We start from the raw sequence: 23,763 nt of genomic DNA, 5'->3' as shown, positions 1-23,763 counted from the left end.
AACATTCCCAGAAGAGCAAGGGGCAGGAAGAAGGGCTGGAAAGCTCAATGCAGTTCCAGACAGGGAGGAGGAGAAAGGGGCTTGCAACTCACCTGGTTCCCAAGGAGGTGACAGAAGTGGTTGACAGAGCCACAAGTTAGGCTGCCTTTTATCCTGGCCCCAAAGTGCCTCAGGGCCCACAGGTCATAATGCTTGAGTGACGATATTCCTGCATGATCCCAAATGAACGGAAACATCTCTGGGAATGGTATGGCATGAGTTGGTTTTTCCCTCTACAATGACTTTGCATTTCCTGTCTTACATCACATCCATTCCCTCAAAAACACTTCTTCTTAATGCTGGTATGGGAGATTCCAGGTCTCCTGGGGACAAGGATGTGTCAGTGTGGGCAGAAGAAATGAACTAAATGCAGAAGTGATCCAACGGATATCAGGTGATGTTAGCCTGGGACACTGTGGTGGACATTTATAATGCTGCCAGATTCTTGTAAATCCTGCTGACTGCATTGTCCTCATCTGCTCCACGACCTTCCAGTCATTTGCCCAGCACCAAATGGCCCCACTATATGCTTTGTCTTTTTAATGATCCTTCTTTGCCTTCCTCCTTTACCCTGCACGCACCTTGAGCCTGGTGTAGCATTGCTGCCTGAGCATGAGTCCTGCTTTGTGTGCTGAGGAGCAGCTCTGGACCTGAGCTCCCCAGCAACTCCTCAGTGCCATGCCTTGCTATGGCCTGTGGCCCGTGTGCTCAGCCATGAGCAGTGATGTGTGTGGCAGTGTGGCTGTGCCCCAGTGTGTGCGAGTATCTGCACATGCCTGTGCTTGTGCCCTGGTGGGAAGAGCCCCTGAGAGCCTCTGGCCTGGCTGGGGATGGTTGTGCTCAGGGCAGAGCACTTGTGTGCAGCCGCCCTGGCCATGTGCCTGTGCACGTGTGCCGGGCTCTGTGCGTCTGCCTTCATCTCTGTGCGCACCTGAGCAGGCTTGCAATGTGTCAGTGCCACTGGCTCTGTGGGCACAGCTGTAGAAATGTTGGACAGTCTTTCCTGCTCAATGATTTGATAGAAGTCCATGTTCTCAGGGTGCAACATGTAGGTTCTGGAGTTTTACTTGGGACACTGGGCCTCCCTGGCTGCTCAGACCACTTCTCCTCCTATTGGTTATGAAAACCCTGGTCATTGTTTCACATGGAGTATGAAATTATCTCTGCCCAGCCCAGACAAGTGGAGCCATTACACACTCTGCTTTTCCTTCTTCAGAAAGGCATTGGATTGTTTTTTCTAAAGATGCATCTTCATGGCATTCTTCTAGGTGAGCCAACACTGTCTGTGGAATGTGTTTTGAGCACCAAGAGAATGGGTACAAAACAAAATCAGCTGCATGTTTTCTCACCCTCTGCTTCCACCAGCTTTTTCCCTGATCTCACAGGAAGAGTTCCCACAGAAGGAAGGAAAACTTAGAGGCATCAGTTTGGATGCAAAAACAATTTTATTGAGTTTAAGAAGAAGATGAGGAGGCTCACAGAGGGCACAAACAGCAGCCACTACAATGCCAGAGGGATGTCTGTCTGCTTGGCCTGCACAGGTAAGAACAGGTCCCACATAGCTGGCATTGTGTGGGAGTGAAGGAACAGAGGGAAGGGAAAGAATAGATATTACCATAAAGCAACAAAAACCAAATCGCCAAATATACAACGTTCTAAAGTTCCATCTTCAATTCAGTACCATGTTCTGAGGTCTTTGACTCCAGACCCCAATGTTCCCAAGGGCACTGCCAGCAGATTTAGCAGGGACGACATCTGCTGCCACCATAGCAGCTGGTGATGCAGGAGAGGTCAAAGCCCCCGGAGCTGATGGGCACTCCACCACAGCTGAGGATGTTGCCAATGGCAGCAGAGGTGGAGGATCCCACGGCAGTGTTCTGTGGGAAGGAGCTGAGGATGGGGCCGGGCAGGGTCACCAGCACAACAGGCGGCTCAATGGCCACGTGGGAGCTCTGGCACTGCCTGACACAGCACTCATTGCAGCTGTTGGCCAGCGGGCAGGGGCCACAGGGCTGGCAGCAAGGGTTGCAGGACATGGCTCGGGGTCACAGGAGCACCTAGGATAGAAGGAAAGGAGAAGCAGAAAGTGAGGACACATGAGGAGCAGCATTGCACCCAAACACCCTGCAGCCAAGGCACCTGCTGGCCCACATTGCACTGCCCAGCTCAAAGCCCAGGAGCCACCTCAGCCAAGTCCCAGCCTCTCTCTGTCTGCACAAGACCTTCTCTCCCCTGCCCTCTCCCAGCACAAGCAGCTCCCAGCCCTGGGCTGTGACAGCCCCTGTCAGCTGAGGCCTACAGCCAGGAAAGAGCTGGTCTTGAAGCAGCTGCAGCAGCAGCAGGAGGAGAAGAGGTTTCCCACTCACCTGATTCCTGAGGAGGAGGAGGTGAGAGAAGTGGATGAGAGCACAGAGACTTGGGCTGCCTTTTATAGCAGTCCTGCACTGCCTCAGGCCCAGAGGCATCTTAGTGGAAGTCATTATTTTGTGACCAGCTCATGTCAAATGTGCACCATGCCAGCTAATGGTAGGGGCTGTGTCCTGGTTTCCTACTTTGCTGCCGTTTCATTTATGGTTTCTGTGTTTGAAAACCTTTTAGTTTTAGGGCCAGGATGAGAGCCTCAAGAATTTCCAGGACATAAACACGTCAGAGGAGGCAGAATGCTGGGATCATGGTCTGGTGGCATTCCATGCAGGCACGTGATACGTCTTGATTCCTCCCTACTGGGTCAGCATTAGGTCAACAGTCCATGTCCATTTCTCCACTTCCTTCCTTCTCTTCCCCTTTCTTGCGTTTTGCTTCTCTCCACCAGACACAGCAAGGACACTTCTCTCAGAAAACTGCTGCCCTACCTCTCTAGGGCTTCAGCCACATGCTGGACTTTCTCACAACATGTTCTTACTGACAATCCTTGGTTGTTATTACGAGCTGTGCTTGGTTGACCTTGGTTGGATGGCCTGCACTATCCAGCCTCTCCATCACTTCCATTCTGAGGTGAAACGGAAGAGAATATAGGAAAAAAACAACTAGAATTTTAAGATAATACTATTTGCAAATACATAACCAAAATATTGTGCACACAGTAGTAAACGGGAAAAAACAAAAGAAAGATGCCACTGTTTTGTTTTTTTTTTTCATCCAACCAGAAATTTCTACCTGGCCAAATCCCAGGAAGCAGGGCTTGAGCAAATGTAGTGGTGTTCCTTGAGGATAAACATTGCAAATTACAAATGCCTAGACTAGTTTCTCCTTTGCTTAGCTGTTGTGTTTAAGTTCATGTCATATGGCATGGAATATCCCTTTTACTCAATATGGGTCAACTGTCTGATGCACTCCCAGGATCTTGCCATCCCCCAGCTCCTGATGGGGAAGGGAATGTTGAGAGACAGCGCTGATGCTGTGTGAGCCCTGCTCAGCAGGAGCCAAAGGACTGAGTGTTACCCACACCTTTATAACACCCAGCACAGAGCACAGCCCTGCCAGGGCTGCTGTGGGGAACATGAACTGCATCTCAGCCAGACCCAACACACCCACGAGCCTTGGCTGGCTCCAGGGGCATCCAGCTCTCTGTGCCTGAGACACACCCATCAGCCCTTATCTCCTAGACTTGTCCACTGGGATGGGACACAGTCTCTTCCTCTCCAGGCCAATGCTGCCACTCAGACTGGTGCTGAGTAGAGGTGGGCACCAAAACTTACAACAACAAATGAGGGGATGGAACTGAAGGGATCAGGCTACAGATATTGTCTTGCTCTGAGTGGTAGCATCGATGTTCTGGGTGGCACTGGGAAAGTCAAGATCTGTGGACTCTTTTTAGTGCTCAAGCAGCAGGACTTCCAGATCGTCCAAAAAAAGGTGTTCCCAGCAATTCTACCCAGGAAAGCAGCACCACATCATTCAGGATCCAAAGGGAAAAACACGGCTCCTCTTTCAAGGAGGAGGTTGGGCAAATTCCGTCTTTGCTGAAGGACCACAAATACCATTTTTCTTTAAGTTATTAATAGTTACATTCACCCCTATCTTAAGCCTGGACCACTCTGTGGCTGTTTGAAATTTTATTCATCCAATTGTTTTTCACACTGTGATGGACCTTCCCTCTTGTGTCAAAGTGCTGAAGTTTGGCAGCTGGGGCAGAAGGCAGAAGGAATTGGGATTCAGGGACAGCATTTCACTGGCTCCCTGTTGCGTAAGATAAAACAGGAAAAATCTTACAAATATGAATGCTCAGATTCTGGGAATATAGAAACCATGAACGAAATTGAAATGAAAGCCACTTTTGAGGTACCAATCCTTAGTTACTGAATAAACATGAAACAATAAGATGACCCCTGACTGTCGCTACTCGCGATGTATTTCACTGAAATAACGACACGGACTCCTCTAGCTAGGTGGCTAAAGAAGCGGTTTATTGAACGGCGGACCACATTCTTATAGTGTGTTCCACAAACTACAAACAGAACAGCAGTCTATTGGATAATTGAAGAAAACAAAACTTTCTCACAAACCGTGAGAACTGTTTATCATCGAAGCCCAGGTGTTAATCTTGTTATTCATTCCTTTTTATTTTTCCCCAGCGTTATCACCCTGGGAAAGGCTCAGGCTGGAACTGAGAAACTGTCTCAGCCTGGGAAAACTTTCTCCGCATGAGAGAGAAACTGTCTCAGCCTGGGAGCTTCCCTGCATGAGAAAAGTTTCAAGCCCTAGCCATTTTCAGTCTGAGGCTTCAATAGCGTCCACACCTGACGGTAATCCCCTCTTAATAGAGCAATGCCCTCTGCCACACAGCAAGACCAAAGGTTACAGAAAGACTTGCCAGGGTCCAAGAACTAGTACTTAGAGTTTAAAATGTAACAGACTATGCTAATATAAGGATTTCTATAGGCTGTATGTAAATGCTATAGAAGTTGTATATTGTATTACATTGGTTAGTAGAAATTAGAAAATTCATCATAGAAGAAGATTTATTGTATTGTAAACGGGAAATCACTGTCTTCTTTTCTCCTCTTCACTCTTTACTCTCTCCTTTTGATCTCTTGTCCCTCTTCTCTCTCTCTCTCTCTCTCCCCTTTTATCTCTATTTGTCCTGCTCTGGGGCTGTGCCGGGCAGCCCCTAGCAGCGTCTTTTATAATAAACTGCAACTGTAAGCTTTAGCTTCAACAGAGCACTTGAGTTTTGTCCAGGACTTTCTAATCCACCAAAAAGACTCCCGCAGCTCCACCCATGTATGACAAAGACAGCTCCAACAGCGTCCAAAAAAAATATAAAGGTTGCCTGCAGCTCTTTCATCCTGTGTTTGAAGAAGCACAATCTGTACAGGAACAATGCTGGTGGTATGAGAGGCTTGGAGACCCTCTCACAGACTAACTCTGGCACAGCAGCAAAGACGAGCTCTGCCAGCAAGGACTGAACCTAAGGAGGAAAATGCTCCCACTTGTGCATCTCTGCCCAAGCGTTGCTTCAACCTCTCCATGGTGTGAGATATGGGAAAAAAATTTACTCTTTCTTTCCACCATGGTTTGGTGGTTATTTCAGTGGGGTGACTGTGTCAACTCATTTTGGATGCAAAGGGATCTAAAGATCATTTTTATTTCATTTTCAAATACACAGCCACCCCACAAAAGAGGCATTGCCTGCATCCACCAAATCAAGTGGCTCAAATTCCTGAGCAACCTTGCCTTGAAGACTTCATGGAATGACAAATATATAATTTCTCGGGGCACCTTTTTCCAGTGCCTCACCACCCTCATTGTCAGGGATGTCTTTGTCAGCTCCAATGGAAAAGGCACATGGAAAACCCATAGAAATCAGACTCACTCTCTGCTTTTTCATGGCACTCCTGAGGAGACTGCAAGAGTTGTCCCAGAATGAAGGAGAAACACAAGACCCAGGGTTGAATGCAAAATAAATTTATTGAGTCTAAAGAAGAAAAGCAGCTAGGTGACAGACAGCACTGGGAGCAAGCACAAAGATGCAAAGGGCGTGTCCAGCAGCCTGGGCTGCAGATAGAGAGAGGAATAGAGTGGGAGCAGACAGTCCCACTAGGCTGGCACTGGGTGGTGGGGAATGGAAAGGAAGGGAAGAGAGACGAGAGAGCAGGAGAAGGAAGTAGTAACCAAAAAGCTTAAATCCAATGTTCCAAAACTTTATCTTCATTCCAGCAGTATGCTCTGAGATTTTGGAGGTTCTTGCCCAAGGATGTTGGCAGCAGCATCTTTAGCAGGGACGACAACATCTTTCACCACAACCGCGGGTGATGCAGGAGATGTCAAAGCCCCCGGAGCTGATGGGCACTCCACCACAGCTGAGGATGTTGCCAATGGCAGCAGAGGTGGAGGATCCCACGGCAGTGTTCTGTGGGAAGGAGCTGAGGATGGGGCCGGGCAGGGTCACCAGCACAACAGGCGGCTCAATGGCCACGTGGGAGCTCTGGCACTGCCTGACACAGCACTCATTGCAGCTGCTGGCCAGCGGGCAGGGGCCGCAGGGCTGGCAGCAAGGGTTGCAGGGCTGGCACTGCTGGCACTTCTCAGGGCAGGACATGTCTGGAGCCTGGCGCTGCAGCTGGCACACAGGGCAGGGAGCAAGCAGAGCACACACACACCTCAGACACCGCCCGCAAGGCACCCCAAACCACACAAGGCCTTCTGCCTACCCAGCTCCAGGCTGTGCAGGCCCAAACTGGGCATCCTTTGCCTGAGCCCAGCACGCTCCTTCCCAGCTCAGCCAGGCCCAGCCGTGCTCCTGCCTGGACTCCATGAAAATCAGCACCTCAGCCCAGCCCCAGCCTCTGCCCACAACACACGGTCTCCCCTCTGCCCACACCACCACCATGGCAGAACATTCCCAGAAGAGCAAGGGGCAGGAAGAAGGGCTGGAAAGCTCAATGCTGTCCTCAATAGGGAGGAGGAGAAAGGGGCTTGCAACTCACCTGGTTGCCAAGGAGAAGGAGGTGACAGAAGTGGTTGACAGAGCCACAAGTTAGGCTGCCTTTTATCCTGGCCCCACAGTGCCTCAGGGCCCACAGTTCATACTGCTTGAGTGACGATATTCCTGCATGATCCCAAATGAACGGAAACATCTCTGGGAATGGTATGGCATGAGTTGGTTTTTCCCCTCTACATTGACTTTGCATTTCCTGTCTTCCATCATATCCATTCCCTCAAAAACACTTCTTCTTAATGCTGGTATGGGAGATTCCAGGTCTCCTGGGGACAAGGATGTGTCAGTGTGGGCAGAAGAAATGAACTAAATGCAGAAGTGATCCAACGGATATCAGGTGATGTTAGCCTGGGGCACTGTGGTGGACATTTATAATGCTGCCAGATTCTTGTAAATCCTCCTGACTGCATTGTCCTCATCTGCTCCACGACCTTCCAGTCATTTGCCCAGCACCGAATGGCCCCCTATATGCTTTGTCTTTTTAATGATCCTTCTTTGCCTTCCTCCTTTAGCCTGCACACACCTTGAGCCTGGTGTAGCTCTGCTGCCTGAGCATGAGTCCTGCTTTGTGTGCTCTGGAGCAGCTCTGGACCAGAGCTCCTCCAGCATCTCCTCAGTGCCATGCCTTGCTATGGCCTGTGGCCCGTGTGCTCAGCCATGAGCAGTGATGTGTGTGGCAGTGTGGCTGTGCCCCAGTGTGTGCGAGTATCTGCACATGCCTGTGCTTGTGCCCTGGTGGGAAGAGCCCCTGAGAGCCTCTGGCCTGGCTGGGGATGGCTGTGCTCAGGGCAGAGCACTTGTGTGCAGCCGCCCTGGCCGTGTGCCTGTGCACGTGTGCCGGGCTCTGTGCGTCTGCCTTCATCTCTGTGCGCACCTGGGCAGGCTGGCAATGTGTCAGTGCCCCTGGCTCTGTGGGCACAGCTGTAGAAATGTTGGACAGTCTTTCCTGCTCAATGATTTGATAGAAGTCCATGTTCTCAGGGTGCAACATGTAGGTTCAAGAGTTTTACTTGGGACACTGGGCCTCCCTGGCTGCTCAGACCACTTCTCCTCCAGTTGGTCAGGAAAACCCTGGTCATGGTTTCACATAGAGAATGAAATTATCTCTGCCCTGACCAGACAACTGAAGCCATTACACACTCTGCTTTTCCTTCTTCAGAAAGGCATTGGATTGTTTTTTCTAAAGATGCATCTTCATGGCATTCTTCTAGGTGAGCCAACATTGTCTGTGGAATGTGTTTTGAGCACCAAGGGAATGGGTACAAAACAAAATCAGCTGCATGTTTTCTCACCCTCTGCTTTCACCAGCTTTTCCCCTGATCTCACAGGAAGAGTTCCCACAGAAGGAAGGAAAATTTAGAGGCATCAGTTTGGATGCAAAAACAATTTTATTGAGTTTAAGAAGAAGATGAGGAGGCTCACAGAGGGCACTAAAAGCAGCCAGTACAATGCAAGAGGGATGTCTGTCTGCTTGGCCTGCACAGGTAAGAACAGGTCCCACATGGCTGGCATTGTGTGGGAGTGAAGAAACAGAGGGAAGGGAAAGAATAGATAGTGTCATAAAGCAACAAAACCCAAACTCCCTAAATATACAGGGTTCCAAAGATCTGTCTTCAATTCAGTACCATGTTCTGAGGTCTTTGACTCCAGACCCCAATGTTCCCAAGGGCACTGCCAGCAGATTTAGCAGGGACGGCATCTGCTGCCACCATAGCAGCTGGTGATGCAGGAGAGGTCAAAGCCCCCGGAGCTGATGGGCACTCCACCACAGCTGAGGATGTTGCCAATGGCAGCAGAGGTGGAGGATCCCACGGCAGTGTTCTGTGGGGAGGAGCTGAGGATGGGGCCAGGCAGGGTCACCAGCACAACAGGCGGCTCAATGGCCACGTGGGAGCTCTGGCACTGCCTGACACAGCACTCATTGCAGCTGCTGGCCAGCGGGCAGGGGCCACAGGGCTGGCAGCAAGGGTTGCAGGACATGGCTCGGGGTCACAGGAGCACCTAGGATAGAAGGAAGGGAGAAACAGAAAATGAGGACACATGAGGAGCAGCACTGCACCCAAACACCCTGCAGCCAAGGCACCTGCTGGCCCACATTGCACTGCCCAGCTCAAAGCCCAGGAGCCACCTGAGCCAAGTCCCAGCCTCTCTCTGTCTGCACAAGACCTTCTCTCCCCTGCCCTCTCCCAGCACCAGCAGCTCCCAGCCCTGGGCTGTGACAGCCCCTGTCAGCTGAGACCTACAGCCAGGAAAGAGCTGGTCTTGAAGCAGCAGCTGCAGCAGGAGGAGAAGAGGCTTCCCACTCACCTGATTCCTGAAGAGGAGGAGGTGAGAGAAGTGGATGAGAGCACAGAGACTTGGGCTGCCTTTTATAGCAGTCCTGCACTGCCTCAGGCCCAGAGGCATGTTAATGGAAGTCATAATTTTGTGACCAGCTCATGTCAAATGTGCACCATGCCAGTTAATGGTAGGGGCTGTGTCCTGGTTTCCTGCACTGTGGCATCTTTATTTCCCTTGTAATTCCATGTGCTTTCCTCTCTGACTTCTTCTGTAACTGCTGGGATGGGAGGCCCAAGAATTTTCAGGATATAAACACAACAAGTCAGGCAGAAGGCCCAGATTATGCCATTGCATGTGGTCAGTTTATGTGAACCTGTGTCATGTCAGTGTGGGGTTTTGTGCTAATATTGTCAGGGAATGTACACTGCTCTCATTTGTGCATGCGAAGGATTTTCATGTGAAGGGATATTAAGTGTCCTTTTCTGTTTTTCTCTTTGACTCTCTGTGATAGTCAGTCATTGCTGCACTGACCCCACTGCTACATGAAACACTGCTCTCAGGAAAATTCAGCCAGTTTCATTTGCCTCGTTCTCTTCCCGTGCAGTCTCTGTTGGTCAGCTGTGAACATCAGTAATGAGTCTGTGACCTTGTCTTTGCCTGGTATACCTGAATCCTCTCCTGTCAGAATTGCTCCCAATATTTCCTCAGCAGAGTTCTGAGTTTCTGGTATTTTTATGGCCTTCTATGAATATAGTGAGTTTTGCTTGGCTCCATGCAGCATTGCATGAGCCCACATGAGTCTATGAGTTTGTGTGTCTGTTTGTGTGTGTGTGTGTGTGTGTGTGTGTGTGTGTGTGTGTGTGTGTGATCCTCATCATGAGGGCAGGATTCTCTCAGTCAAGAGGGAGCAGAGGGGAACTCCAGCATCAGCTGGCATCACCACACAGGGAAACCACCCACTGTCTCTCCTCTTGAAGAGTTTTCATTAAAAGCAAGCTTCCTGGCAAAATCTTTTGACCATTGCCAGATGAAGCGTTTCATCTGCAGGAGCTGCAGCTGCCTGCTCTGACTCCTGCCAAGTTCAGCTGTTTGCTATCAGTGTTTCCAGGCGACCTGCAGCCTTCCTTTCCCCAGAGGCTTACATTCCTGGAAAGGCCACTATCTACACCTGAACCCAGTCTCTAAGCCAGTTCCTTCACTCCTGCTCCCTCCATGCCCTGCAATCAGTTTTACCCCATCTGGCTACTACTGAGAATTTCCTAAGCACATGCAAGGCCATATTCAAACTGATTCTAGAGGTAGACAGGAAAGTTTTATCCCTTCCTCCTGTGTTTCCTGGACTTCCCATTTCTCCTGCTACAGCCCGAGAGCTCTTGTGCTGAATTGAAACTTTGCAGCTCCTGTTCACTGCACTAGCAAAGACAAGTAGACAGAGTAACCTAGTAAAGGAGTGTTCCAAGCTGAATATTTTTTGGCATTTACTGGAAAGGACCGGATGGAAATGCTGTCCCTGATGCATCCCAGGATACAGTTGGCCTTCCAAGAAAGAAAGATCACCAGTCCTTGCTCCAGCATCAATCCTCCAGCTGATGCAGTATCCAGGGTCCTGGGTTTTGTGGGGCTGCCTTTTTATAGATGTGCTTCCCTGCCTTGGAGCTAAGTTTCCCACTTTTATGCAAACTAGTTATCAAGTGCAGTTTGTTCTTCTAGGCATTTCTAGAAATTGGTCAGAGGGCTTTGGGAGTCTTTGGTGGTCTTGATCCTCTGCATTTTGTTGGCCTTTGGTCAACCGTCCATGCCCACTTCTCCACCTCATTCCCGCTCTTACCCTGTGCTGTGCTTCTCTCCAGCAGCCAGAACAAGGACATTTGTCCCAGAAAAGTGCTGTCCTACCTCCACATGGCCCCTTCTCCAGCCACATCCTATTTGTTCTCACAGCATCTTCTTACCAAGAATCCTCAGGTGACTCCACAGCCATCATGCTGTGGGTTTGAGAGACAAGTCCCTCATCTTCTAATGCTCCTACACCAGTGAGATGGACACACATGGTGTCTGTGCCATGAACCCTGGGCAGGAAGAGCATTGGAGGAACCAAACAAGATCCATGGGGTATTGTGTGCCTGAGATGTTATTTTGAGCCCAAATGTGCCTTCAGGAGTTCCTGAAGATGCTGTGAGAAAAAACAAGATTGTGGCTGGAAAAGGGACCTTACAGAGGTAGGCAGCTTGATACTGGGACAAACACCCTTGCTGTAATTCCTGGAGAGAAGCACAACACAGGACAGCACAAGGACAGGAATGAGGTTACAAAGTGGGTATGGACAGTAAGAGGGGGAGGCCAGGGGGGATCAAGGCCCCTGAAAATCTCTGAAGCCTCCAACCCATTTCCAGAAAGGTCAGAAAGAACAGACTGAGTATGAGAACTCATTTGCATAGAAAGCAAGAAACCTATCTTTGGGACAGAGAAACCTATCCATGAAAAGGTACCCCCCCAAGTCAGAGCACTGTCCTCATGTTGCATTCCACTGTGGAGAACTGTGAGGAGATCTTTCAAAAATAGGTGAACTAGAACAAAATTAAGTCAAGTGAGACAACATTGTATCTGAGAACAGTTTTTTGGTAATGAGAGAACAACAACAATAAACAAAAAAGGAGTTGTCCTACTAATGAGTGCTAGAAAAGGAGGAAGGAAATAGAAAAGGATGGGGGCGAGGAGACAGAGAGAGGGGAGAGAGGGCAAAAGCAGGCATTAACATGAGAAGATGGGGGAGTGCCATCGACATCCACACTGCAGGGCTGTGTGCAGGCTGCCTGCCAGGGAGCCTGTGCAGCATTTGGAGAGGTGCAGCTCCACAGGCACAGCTCTCCTCACATTGGGCAGCCAGACACCAGGTGAGCGGGGAATGGGCAGGACGTGCAGAGTTGGAGTCAGTGAGTCACGGGTCGTTCTGAATTCTTCTGAGAGAAATCAGAGTGCAGGGATTGAATTAAAGTCTGTGGATGCACTGAAGTATATTAAGCCACTCCCACATAAAGTAGATGCTTAAGTAGGAGGAAGTTAGTAAGTTTTAGTGTGAGTTCTAATGCTTTTAGTAAGTGAAAGGTTTCAAATGCCAAAGTTGCAGTGCAAGTTCTAGTGAAGGTTGAAAACATCCTGATGTTTTCAGTAGAGGCTCCAGGACAACAGTTGTAGACAGTACTTAGATATAATAGAGCTATAGTGAGAATATTGCTTACATTTTTCAGATAGAACAAGATAGGTCATAGTTTATTTGTAACCTGGTGTGCTAAGAAACTAGAATTCTAATAGGTTAAGGAGTGGTGGTCTGAGTTTGCCTCCTGGCTTGTTGGAAAAATCTTTTATAAGAGTATGTATTGGGGAGAGTTGGTGCTTTTAGCCATCTGCTAACCATCAGTCCAATGCTTCTGTGGCAGTCTGTTGCTGGAGACTTTTTGCCATCTGATTGAAGAACCTCTCGGGAGGCTACAGTGTCTTTGGTGCTCCCCTGCTGACTGCCACTGCCGTGTAAGACATGAAATGGTTGCCAGGCAAAGTCTCCCCAAGGACAAGGCTTTCTTCCATCGTCTTCTGGTTGCCTCCTGCAAGTGGCACATGTGCAACCTGTGATGGCTAACAGCTGGCCTGGAGGCCTCACACTCATAAGCAACACTGACCATAACTCAACCAGCCTATACCAGTAAAGGAAAGAAATAAGCATCGCTATGAAGAAGAGAGAGGTGGAGAGTTTCAAATACAAACAATGGACTCCAGCCAATACCTGACGAGCATGTATGCAGGCTGCTATTGGCCAGTGAGCTGGGTGGTAACAAAACTGTAGCCAATCTAGACCGAACCTGGGGTTTTTGAAAACCCTATAAAAGAAAGCTGTAAACAATAAAATTTGCTATTGCCACATGAACCTTGGAGTGTCATGTTGTGTCCATCTCAACTGCGACACAAACCCTCCCCCACATGACTCTAACAACCAGTATTGAAACAGAAATCAAGATTAAATTGGTTCCTCGCACCTCAGGACCTTGGACACCCAATGGACTGAACTGGCACAGCTGGATGGATGCTGAAACCTGGACTACCACTCCAGCAGCTGGATCAACACTGAAACTAGGACTGAGATCTCACTCTCTGGATCAACACTGAAACTGGAACTGATGTCATATCAGCTGGATGGAAGCTGGAACCAGGGCTGATCTCTTTTTCTCTCTCTTTCCCTCTCTCTTTTCCTCTCTTTCTTTCTCTTTTTCCCTCATTAATTCATCTCTCCCTCTTTAATTTCTCTCTCCCCTTTCACCAAACCCCTTAATCCAAATCACACTGCCATTGTTTATATAGTAGGTCTGAGACTACTATAACATACCAATCTCCACGCCAAGTGTGTAATTTACTAATAAAACTTTCTAATTGTTCATGGACCCTCTGACCTCTGCCATTCCTTTTGACCTTGAGCATTTAAGAACCTTGAGTGTTTCCTTCACCTTAATGGTGCAACTCCATAGTCTGGTCGACTTTATTGGCAGATGCTGACCTTGACTTCTGCATCACCTCAGCCCTGCAATACTGGACAGCATCTGACTCCTCTCAGGGGCTGAAGGACTCTATGACGTACCTATCTAATCTGCCTTTGACCACATGTGCCGCTCATGGGGCCTAGACTGGGTAATTCAGGGGAAGAGAAGGAAGAGATGAGGCTGTGGGCTGTTGCCAGATTTTGCTCTTTCCTTTCTTCATTCCTGCCACCCTTTGGAGCCGTCTTTTCCCTGTTTGCCATTGGCTGTGGAATAGCCAGATATGTACTTCAGCAGCTCCAAAGGAAAAGGCAGAAAGTTAAATCCTCTATAGAGTGTCTCACACTCTGCACCTCCACCTTTTACCCTGAGCAGACTGGAAGAGTTGCCATGGAAAAAAAGGAATATATGGAGGCCAAGACTCAGATGCAAAACAAATTTATTGAGTGTAAAGTTGAAAAGGAGATGGCTCACAGAGGCCAAGAGGAGCAACCACTAAGACGCAGTGGAGCTCCTGCAGGATGTGCATCTGCCTGCCCTGAAGAGGGAGGGAGGGCAACATGTCCCCACTAGACTGGCTTGGGAAGACACATACAGTGAATAAAAGAGAGGGGAGAGTAGAGGAAGGAAAGAGTAGCCTGCAGCTCTAAATACAAGGTCCCAAAGCTCTATCTCTGCTCAAAACCAGGTTCTGAGGTTGTGGAGGTTCTTGCCCAAGGATGTTGCCAGCAGATTTAGCAGGGACGACATCTGCTGCCACCATAGCAGCTGGTGATGCAGGAGAGGTCAAAGCCCCCGGAGCTGATGGGCACTCCACCACAGCTGAGGATGTTTCCAACGGCAGCAGAGGTGGAGGATCCCACGGCAGTGTTCTGTGGGAAGGAGCTGAGGATGGGGCCAGGCAGGGTCACCAGCACAGCAGGTGGCTGGATGGCCACATGGGAGTCCTGGCACTGCCTGACACAGCACTCATTGCAGCTGTTGGCCAGCGGGCAGGGGCCGCAGGGCTGGCAGCAAGGGTTGCAGGGCTTGCAGCTGGACATGGCTCGGGGTCACGGGTGCACCTGGCACAGAGGGCAGGGAGAAACAGAAAATGAGGACACATGAGGAGCAGCACTGCACCCAAACACCCTGCAGCCAAGGCACCTGCTGGCCCACATTGCACTGCCCAGCTCAAAGCCCAGGAGCCACCTCAGCCAAGTCCCAGCCTCTCTCTGTCTGCACAAGACCTTCTCTCCCCTGCCCTCTCCCAGCACAAGCAGCTCCCAGCCCTGGGCTGTGACAGCCCCTGTCAGCTGAGACCTACAGCCAGGAAAGAGCTGGTCTTGAACCAGCTGCGGCTGGTGGAGGATGAGGAGGAGAAGAGGTTTCCCACTCACCTGATTCCTGAGGAGAAGGAGGTGAGAGAAGTGGATGAGAGCACAGAGACTTGGGCTGCCTTTTATAGCAGTCCTGCTCTGCCTCAGGCCCAGAGGCATCTTAGTGGAAGTCATAATTTTGTGACCAGCTCATGTCAAATGTGCACCATCCCATCTAATGGTAGGGGCTGTGTCCTGCTTTCCTGCATTGCTGCATTTTCATTTCCTGGCACATGCTATATTCTTTCCCCCTTGAGGGTTTTTCTAAGTGCTGAGAGGACTCAAGGATTTCCGGGACGTAAACACATCAGGACCTGCAGAATGCTCAGATCAAGGGCTATTGGCATTCTATGTGGTCAGGTGATATGAACCTGTGTCATTCCTGTGGGTTTGTTTGTGGCAAAGTTGCCAGGAAATGGGCACCCCTTTTGTGCTTTTTGCTTAAGGACTGCCATGTGACACATGCTGTGTCAGCAGAGACCCCAGCTGCTAAATTTTTCCGGTCTCTATGTGAGTGTACATATTTTTGAGTTGTTCCAATCAGACCACTGAATTGAAGCCCCTGAACTGATCATCTTATGCTGGAGTGTTGCTGGTGACTGAGATGGGACACAGGTTCCTCCTCTCCCGACCAATGCCGCATGCACTTGTACAACACATCTGCCTGGTGCTGAGTGAGGAAGTGGTTGCATCTCACAGCAATTGGATGTTGGACTGAAGTGACTAGGGCCTGGGCTGTGCTCTGTTGAGAGATTTAGAACAGATTCTCTGTGTGGTACAGGGGAAGACAAACATCTTTGAGTCAAACTCGTTTCATGTTCAAGCACCAGGACCTCCACACCCTCCCAAAAATGCCTAGCAACTGCATCTGGAAGGGTAGGAAAATGTGATTTTTTTTTTTAGGCTAACTGCCAAAATCCTGTTGCTTTTTCATTATCATGCTTTAGCTTTCATATTAAAGTATATCTTTGCCCAAAAATAACTGTTGTATTCTGACTCCAACCCCTCATTCTGTACCCCACTGTGCTGCTTAAACATGAAGGAAATAGAAGAGAACCAGGGATGAGGAAGTTGTGTCACTGAAAAAGAGTTGGAGGTGAAGTTATTTTAGTGGTTTTTTACAGTCTTGCTTTGTTTTGTTTGTAAAGTGTAGAATGGATGTTTCCCATATCAGGCCTTGGTTTTTTTTTCTGTTGGCAATTGGTAAGCAATCCCTCTTTACCCCAACCCACAACATTTTTCTCCTTACATTTTTCTAAGGGAAAGACCTCTTCCTCTCAGAGAAGACAGATGCCGCTCTTCCAGAAGAACTTTGCAGTGCCCAGTGCAGCCCCAGATGTTCATTGCTCACATTTTCAGGGCTGAGGCATCCTGCAGACAGCACATTCCCAACTCTTGTCTCACAGAGCACCTCTGGGAGACGAATGGTTACACACATGGGCTGGCAAGATGACACTGACAAGCCACCGCCAGTTCCTGCCACGGTACTGGAAAGAAAGCACCAACAGCGCCCCCTGCTGGGCAATCATCACACCCACCCTGCCCAGCCAGGAGCCAGCAGCGCCCCTGCTGGCTGTGCCTGGAACTGCACCCAAGGGGAAAGTGCCTGCAGCCCAGAGCAGCTGGAACCGGTGTCAGAATCTGTTTGGTATCACTGTCAGTGGTGTTGTTTCTTTGCCATGTTATACACACACATGCTGGTAAAGAACTGGTGTTCCTTTTCCCATAATTTTGCCTGAAAGCCCCTTAATTTCAAAGTTATAATAATTCAGAGGGAAGGGGGTCACATTCTCTATTCCAAGGGATGTTCCCATGTTTCTTGGCAGATATCTGTCTTTCAAACCAAGACATCTCAAAACTAAGATATTGGCTAGTACATATTAATCACTGATATAAGTAAATAAAGAAGCATTAGCTGACACAAGACTTATCAGTCACAGAGGTAGGGAGTTAACACAAGGTCAGATTAATCTCTTGCATTTGTACTAAGCAATGTCTGCTACAAAACTAAGCATTAACTATGAATATAGGAACTATACACTATGTTCTAAGGTCAAAAGAATTTTCTAGCATCTTCCCCTGTCACAGTGTGACTTGGGTTTTGCCAATTTTAATATATTTAATTTCTTCTAGAGATAGAATTTAGGAGTAGAGACAAGGCAGGCTCAAAACTTAAAAAGGTACAAGAAGAAATTTATTAATAACACAAAAAGAATTCAGAATAAGATTCCTAGATTGTTCCCTCCTCCCTTCATTCCACATTTCTTACCAGCAACATAGAGAGAACACTTCAGTCAGTTATCCACCCAAACAATTAGTTCAGTTCACTTAAGAGAGAAAAGTTCATTTTTTAACTTAGGCTTAGGGGGTGTCTTCACCTTCACAATCTACATCCGACCGGGAAAATATTGCAGATTATGACTTTCCTCCCATCTCTACAGTCCTTCTAGAGCTGTGCTATGGGTTATGTTACACACTTGGAGTACCACTTTTAAAGGCAAGCTGCTGAAAAAGAAAATCCTCTTCATCTCCTTTTCTATCAAATGTCTCTGTTCATATTCCAGTCCCAGAAGAGAGAGAGCCCCATTTCCCCGAGGCAAAAAGTCTTCTCAAGCATCCAAACCTCCCCAAGTATATTTCACAGTTTAAAGGGATTTTAGTGTAGTCACAGTCCCCTTAGCCCACAGAAAAGGTTTTCAGCTACTTATCGGTTGCATCTTTTCAATCTCTTCCCATCAGGAACTTTATCTTCATTCCACTGACTTTTGTAGACTCCATGCTTTATTTCTTCTCATCCAGGGGAGCTCAGGAGATCGAGAATCTTATCCGGGCATTAAGAAGTTAAAGTTGTATCCAGATTGTGAAGAAGCCACATGGGCAGCTGGAGGCCTCTTCTGCCACGTGGAGAGCCGAGCCAAGCTGAGCCAGGGGCCAGCAGGCCAGATCTGGGGCCACCTGGAGCCACCCGGAGCCGGGGCCGTGTGGGGCCACCCGGGGCTGGGGCCCCTGGGGGGTTGCTATCGGCCTGGCGGCCAGAAGGCCAAAGAGGACAAATTAGCCTTAGCAATGTGATTTATGAAAGTGAAATAACTTCTAATTGGTTTCCCAAGCTGTCCATCACCAAACCAGCTCTGTGACTGGTCCCAGCAGCCCACAGGGGAAGCCCTCAGAGATGGGAGAGCCCCTCCTGTTCCCCAGCCTCATGGTGCTTTCCATGAGGTGAATCCACCCCTCCTGCCTAACACGTGAAACCAACACATCCCCCATTGCTGCAAGAACTCCTTTAAGAAATAAAATTTTTCAGTGACAAATCCACCCCCTGAGATCTTAATATAATTTCTTTAATGTGTCATATCCAGTTACTATAGTGACCTAGTCTGTGCAGCAATAAGCACTGAATTAAACAAGTGATTACAGTCATGAGTACCACATCACATCATGGCAAGTGCAAGAGATTATTTTGACCATCATAAGTTTAGGAGTGTGGGGCCATGAAACCAGCCAAGACAAATCTAGTCCTTCTGTCTCTGTAGCACCTGTGGCTAGTTTCTTTAGTTGTTTCTTTCTTTTCTGTTAGTCAGGAGTTATTGGAAAGATTGAATCAACACATCTCTTTAAATTTTTCACATCCCTGATTATCTCAACACCAAGTAGTTAATTGCTGCTTGATTTTCAAGGGCAGCTTCTCTGGCTTCTGTCATTTCTGTACTTAGGACTGTTAATGCTTGTGAGGTATAATTTATATCTTAAACTAAAGCACACATGGTTCTCTTTATGGTGTGATAGTTCACAGCTACTCTGACTCTAAGTGTTCAAAAGGCAACAGCAAGCAGTTCACTCTCACTATATAGGGTAATTTGAGGATCACTATCCTCTGTCAACTGATAAGCTGAACAGTTCTCTCTTTCATGTTTCAAACCTTCTTGGTCAAGTAAGAGAGGAGTTAATCTACCAATGGCACAGGGCCCTTGAGAAGTATTGGCCAGAACATGAGAATAGGCCAGTCAGCCACACAGCAAAACCCATCCTATAGGTAACTTTGTGTGCTCCCAGGCATAAGAAATTTGTTCTGCGGTACTGCATTTTAAGAGAGGTTGTAGCTGTGTTAGATGTTAACATTTAGAGAAACAACTGACGAAAGTTACACACTGCTTTTCTCTGCACAGCCTGATTGTGGCACACATTGATCCAAACTTCTGAACCACCTCAGCCCTGCATGTCTGCACAGTAGCAGTTTCTCATATTCACTGCTGCCACTCTGCATCCAGGATCTTCCTGAAGGCCATTGGCTGCAGAATAGCCAGGGATGTCTCCATCAGCTGCAAGGGAAGGCACACAAAGTAAAATCCACTCAGGGACTCCCACACACAGCTTCTCTACCTTTTTCACTATGCAGACTGGAAGTGCTGCCACAGAAAAAAAAGGATGACTCAGAGTCCCAGGTTTGGATGCACAAAGAATTTGATGAGTCTACAGAAGAAAAGGAGAACCAGGAGCAGCCACTAAGATGCAGTGGAGATCCTGCAGGGTGTCCATCGGCCTCTCATGCTGAGGGAGAGAGGGCAACACATCCCTGCTAGACTGGCCTGGGAACACATAGAGAACAGGAGGTAAGAAGAGTGGAAGAACAAAAAAATGTACAAAACGTCACGTCTAATCACATTGCAGCTCTTAGGCAAGTGAACAAGAAGAAAAAGAGCAGAGCCCCTTTCCTGACAACTTTACCACAAACAACCCAAAGAGAAATAACACAAGAGAACATCACTGCCCACAAGAGAGGATTCTGCTGGCACCTGATCAGAGCATTCTGCCTGTGCTGACGTCTTTCTGCCCTGGAAATCCTTGGGCTTATCCTCTCGGCACTTACAGAAGTCGCTCATCATACAGGAAAGCACGCGGAATTAGCCAGGAAATGAAAAGGACGCAATGCAGGAAACCAGGACACAGCCCCATTATTAGCTGAGACGGTTCATATTTGACATGAACTAGTCACAAAATTATGACTTCCACTGAGGTTCTACTAGGCCTGGGGCAGTGCAGGATTGCTATAAAAGGCAGCCCAAGTCTCTGTGCTCTCATCCACTTCTCTCACCTCCTCCTCTTCAGGAATCAGGTGAGTGGGAAACCTCTTCTCCTCCTGCTGCTGCTGCTGCTTCAAGACCTGCTCTTTCCTGGCTGTAGGTCTCAGCTGACAGGGGCTGTCACAGCCCAGGGCTGGGAGCTGCTGGTGCTGGGAGAGGGCAGGGGAGAGAAGGTCTTGTGCAGACAGAGAGAGGCTAGGACTTGGCTGAGGTGGCTCCTGGGCTGTGAGCTGGGCAGTGCAATGTGGGCCAGCAGGTGCCTTGGCTGCAGGGTGTTTGGGTGCAGTGCTGCTCCTCATGTGTCCTCACTCTCTGCTTCTCCCTTCCTTCTATCCTAGGTGCACCTGTGACCCCGAGCCATGTCCAGCTGCCAGCCCTGCAACCCTTGCTGCCAGCCCTGCGGCCCCTGCCCGCTGGCCAACAGCTGCAATGAGTGCTGTGTCAGGCAGTGCCAGGACTCCCATGTGGCCATCCAGCCACCTGCTGTGCTGGTGACCCTGCCTGGCCCCATCCTCAGCTCCTTCCCACAGAACACTGCCGTGGGATCCTCCACCTCTGCTGCCATTGGCAACATCCTCAGCTGTGGCGGAGTGTCCATCAACTCTGGGGGCTTTGACCTCTCCTGCATCACCAGCTGCAGTGGTGGCAGCAGATGCCGTCCCTGCTAAATCTGCTGGCAACATCCTTGGGCAAGAATCTCCAAGACCTCAAAGCATGGTTTTGGGCAGGAGATAGAGCTTCTGGACATTGTATTTAGAGCTTTGGACCATCGCTTCCTTGTTCTACTCTCCACTCCTTTTCTGTCCCTCTCTCGCCAGGCCAGTCTACTGTGGACCGGTCATCCTTCCTTCCTCTCCAGAGCAGTGCAAAGAACACCATATGGGAGCTCCATCTTAATGGCTGCTCCTGGTGCTCTCTGTGAGCCATCTGCTTTTCATCTTTAAACTTATTAAAATTGTGCTGCATTCAAGCCTCAGCCTCTGAGTCGTCTATTGTGTGACAGCTCCTCCAGTCTGCACAGGAAAAAGGTGCAGGAAGCAATGTATGGGTCTGGCTGCAGTGGATTTTACTTTGTGCCCTTTTCCCTTGGAGCTGATGAAGAACATCTCTGGCTACTCAGCAGCCAAAGGCCATCATGGAGACTTTGGCTCCAAAGTCCTTAATGAGTGAGGATGGGAAACAGCAATGCCTTGGGACAGCCCCCAACCTCATCTCTTCCTATCCTTCCTTCATTACCTGGCCTAGGGTCTGTGGCCAGCACACCAAGCAGATGAGATCCAAACCTCACACAGTCCCTTAGCACCTGGGCCCAGGTGCTGCCCAGACATGCAGGGCTGAGGTGAGTCACAAATTAGGATTGGTAACACACTCAGTCTATTCAATGTCTCCATCCCTGTGAACCCAACACCTCCAAAAGGATCTAATATTTTGTTCCAGGTGTCCATCTTCCCTGTGCAAATGGCTTGTGGCTTCACTACTAATGCCAACATTTAGGAATGTTTCCAGCTGTACTTGAAAATTTCATGTTAGTCCCACCTCCTCCAGTTAGACATGAAGCCTTGGACTTGCTACCTAAAACAGAGGCTAGACAAAATTAAGAGAATAAAAGCAGGTATTTATTGAAGGCCTTCGATAGATACACCTTGGGCAGTCAGAAGCCTCAGAGAGGGGCTACACCCAAGAGGGACGAAGGTCACGAGTTTTTCTTACTGTTGTAAGTTTGGTCCATTTACATATCAGGGGTTAATCCTTCAATTACAGTTTCAGGTAATGAAGTCATATACCCTAGTTTCCCCGCCCCCCCCCCTTTGTTTATACTTTTTGGGGCCTGAGACAGTGAGATATCCTTGAGTCCCTGGCCTAGAGAGGAATTGTTTTGTCTGACCAAAATGTGAAGACAGTAACTAATACTCTGTATGGAGTTTAGAGTTATACACTAAAGAATTGCAGGATTACAAATACTTGAAAATTATAAAAGCTAAAATCCTAAGGCATCAGACACACGTGCCACAAACATTCAATTTCAGTCCTGGGCAAAGAGGTCTGTGAAGAAGCCAGAGGTCTCAGCACACTTGATGGAATTGTTGGGCCACCATGTGGCAGTCCCAAAATCAGCTCCCAGTCTCATCACTCATGCCTGCCCTTGGCTCTGCACAGCCAAAGATGGAAACTGGCACACTACAGCCCCTTTACTCCACAACCCCACAAGCTGGTGCTGCCCTTGGGGCTGGTGTTGTCAGCCTAGTGACCCATGGAAGGCTGGCAGCAGCCCCAGAGATAGAGGCTGGGAGTGTGGAGCAAGCAAGAGCTGCAGCTCAAACCTGAGACCTGGAGGGACCAGAAGGAGCAGAACTGCTTGGAGCAATTCTGGCTGTATGGGAGTGTGAGTAGGGATTCCTCCTGTTGTCAAGGGACTATCACCAGTCTTCCACAGTCATAGACACTGTCTTTTCTATTCCTTGAGACTATACCAAATATCACCAGGAATGGAAATGCATATGTTTCCGCAGGAGACAACATAATGCTAAAATCACAGAATTATGAGATCATAGAATGGTCCAGGTTTGGAAGGGATGTTTACTGGAGTTGCTGTTTGGGTCCCTGGCTCAGTCATGGTGTTTTCACACGTGGTTTAAGTCTCTGTCTCAACCACTGCATTCTCAGATGCAGTTTGGATCCCTGGCTCAGTTGTGGCATTCACAGAGATTGTTTGGTCCCCGCCTTAACCACAATCCTCAGACTGAAATGAGTCATGACTCGACCAGCACACGTCAAGCCAAAAGCTGTTGGTTTTCACTGGGGTAGGCAAGGCACCCTTCTGTCAGCTCTGACACCAATTTACCAGGAGTTTTAGCCTGCTGAAGTGTAAAATCCGAGGATATGGGAGGTGATAACTGCTCTGAGCATTGCCCAAATCCTTTCACACACCCTGTCACTCAGGGCACCAGCCACCTCAGGGCATATTTCACTGTTGGTTCATCCAAAAGTTATCTCCTCTCACACCAGGATGACACTGGATTCCACAAACCTGACAATAAGCCCACAGTGTTAATTAGCACAGCTGTTAATTAAGCAGCTCAGGTGAAGGTAAACAAGGACTTGAAAAAACTAAAGAACTCCTTTCATTCACAGATGAGAAGAGGGATGTGTATTCCCTCTTCCTCTCCACTCCACTGCTCCCAGCACAGCAAGGGCATTGCAAAGCACCCGGCCTTTGAAACTATCGAAGTGTTCCCAAGCTCGTTTTAGATGTCAGAGCTAAGGCTTAAATCATAACAATCTAAATAAACATCTGAGCTGAGCATCAGGCAACTGATCTGCAGCCCTTACTCAGGACAGTGGGTGGAGGTATTTCAGGTATCTCTGCAGGTGTCTGTAGGAGTGATCTAGTGTAGGAGGTGATGAATCACCCATGGGAAGTGTCACTCTCTTTGCATGGATGAAGGAAATGCCTTTGATATACTACACATAGCTTTACCATCCCAGTGGGGACATCTGAAAGGAATCAGTCTCATAAACCTCCTTTTCGTGTCATAAGTGAG

General features: G+C 48.7%; 4 pseudogenes; 1 reads left to right on the top strand and 3 right to left on the bottom strand.

Moving 5' to 3' along the window:
- Positions 1-1,666: 1,666 nt before the first annotated feature.
- On the bottom strand, positions 1,667-2,541 carry LOC130263866 (feather keratin Cos1-2-like; annotated as a pseudogene).
- Positions 2,542-8,490: 5,949 nt separating this feature from the next.
- LOC130263865 (feather keratin Cos1-2-like) lies at positions 8,491-9,422 on the bottom strand (annotated as a pseudogene).
- Positions 9,423-14,516: 5,094 nt separating this feature from the next.
- On the bottom strand, positions 14,517-15,297 carry LOC130263864 (feather keratin Cos1-2-like; annotated as a pseudogene).
- A 4,823-nt stretch (positions 15,298-20,120) lies between these two features.
- LOC130263856 (feather keratin Cos1-2-like) lies at positions 20,121-21,074 on the top strand (annotated as a pseudogene).
- Positions 21,075-23,763: the final 2,689 nt, after the last annotated feature.

Source organism: Oenanthe melanoleuca, chromosome 27 (genome assembly GCF_029582105.1).
Source record: "Oenanthe melanoleuca isolate GR-GAL-2019-014 chromosome 27, OMel1.0, whole genome shotgun sequence".
In the NCBI taxonomy this organism is placed as follows: Eukaryota; Metazoa; Chordata; class Aves; order Passeriformes; family Muscicapidae; genus Oenanthe; species Oenanthe melanoleuca.
This window is presented reverse-complemented; position numbering and strand designations above follow the sequence as displayed.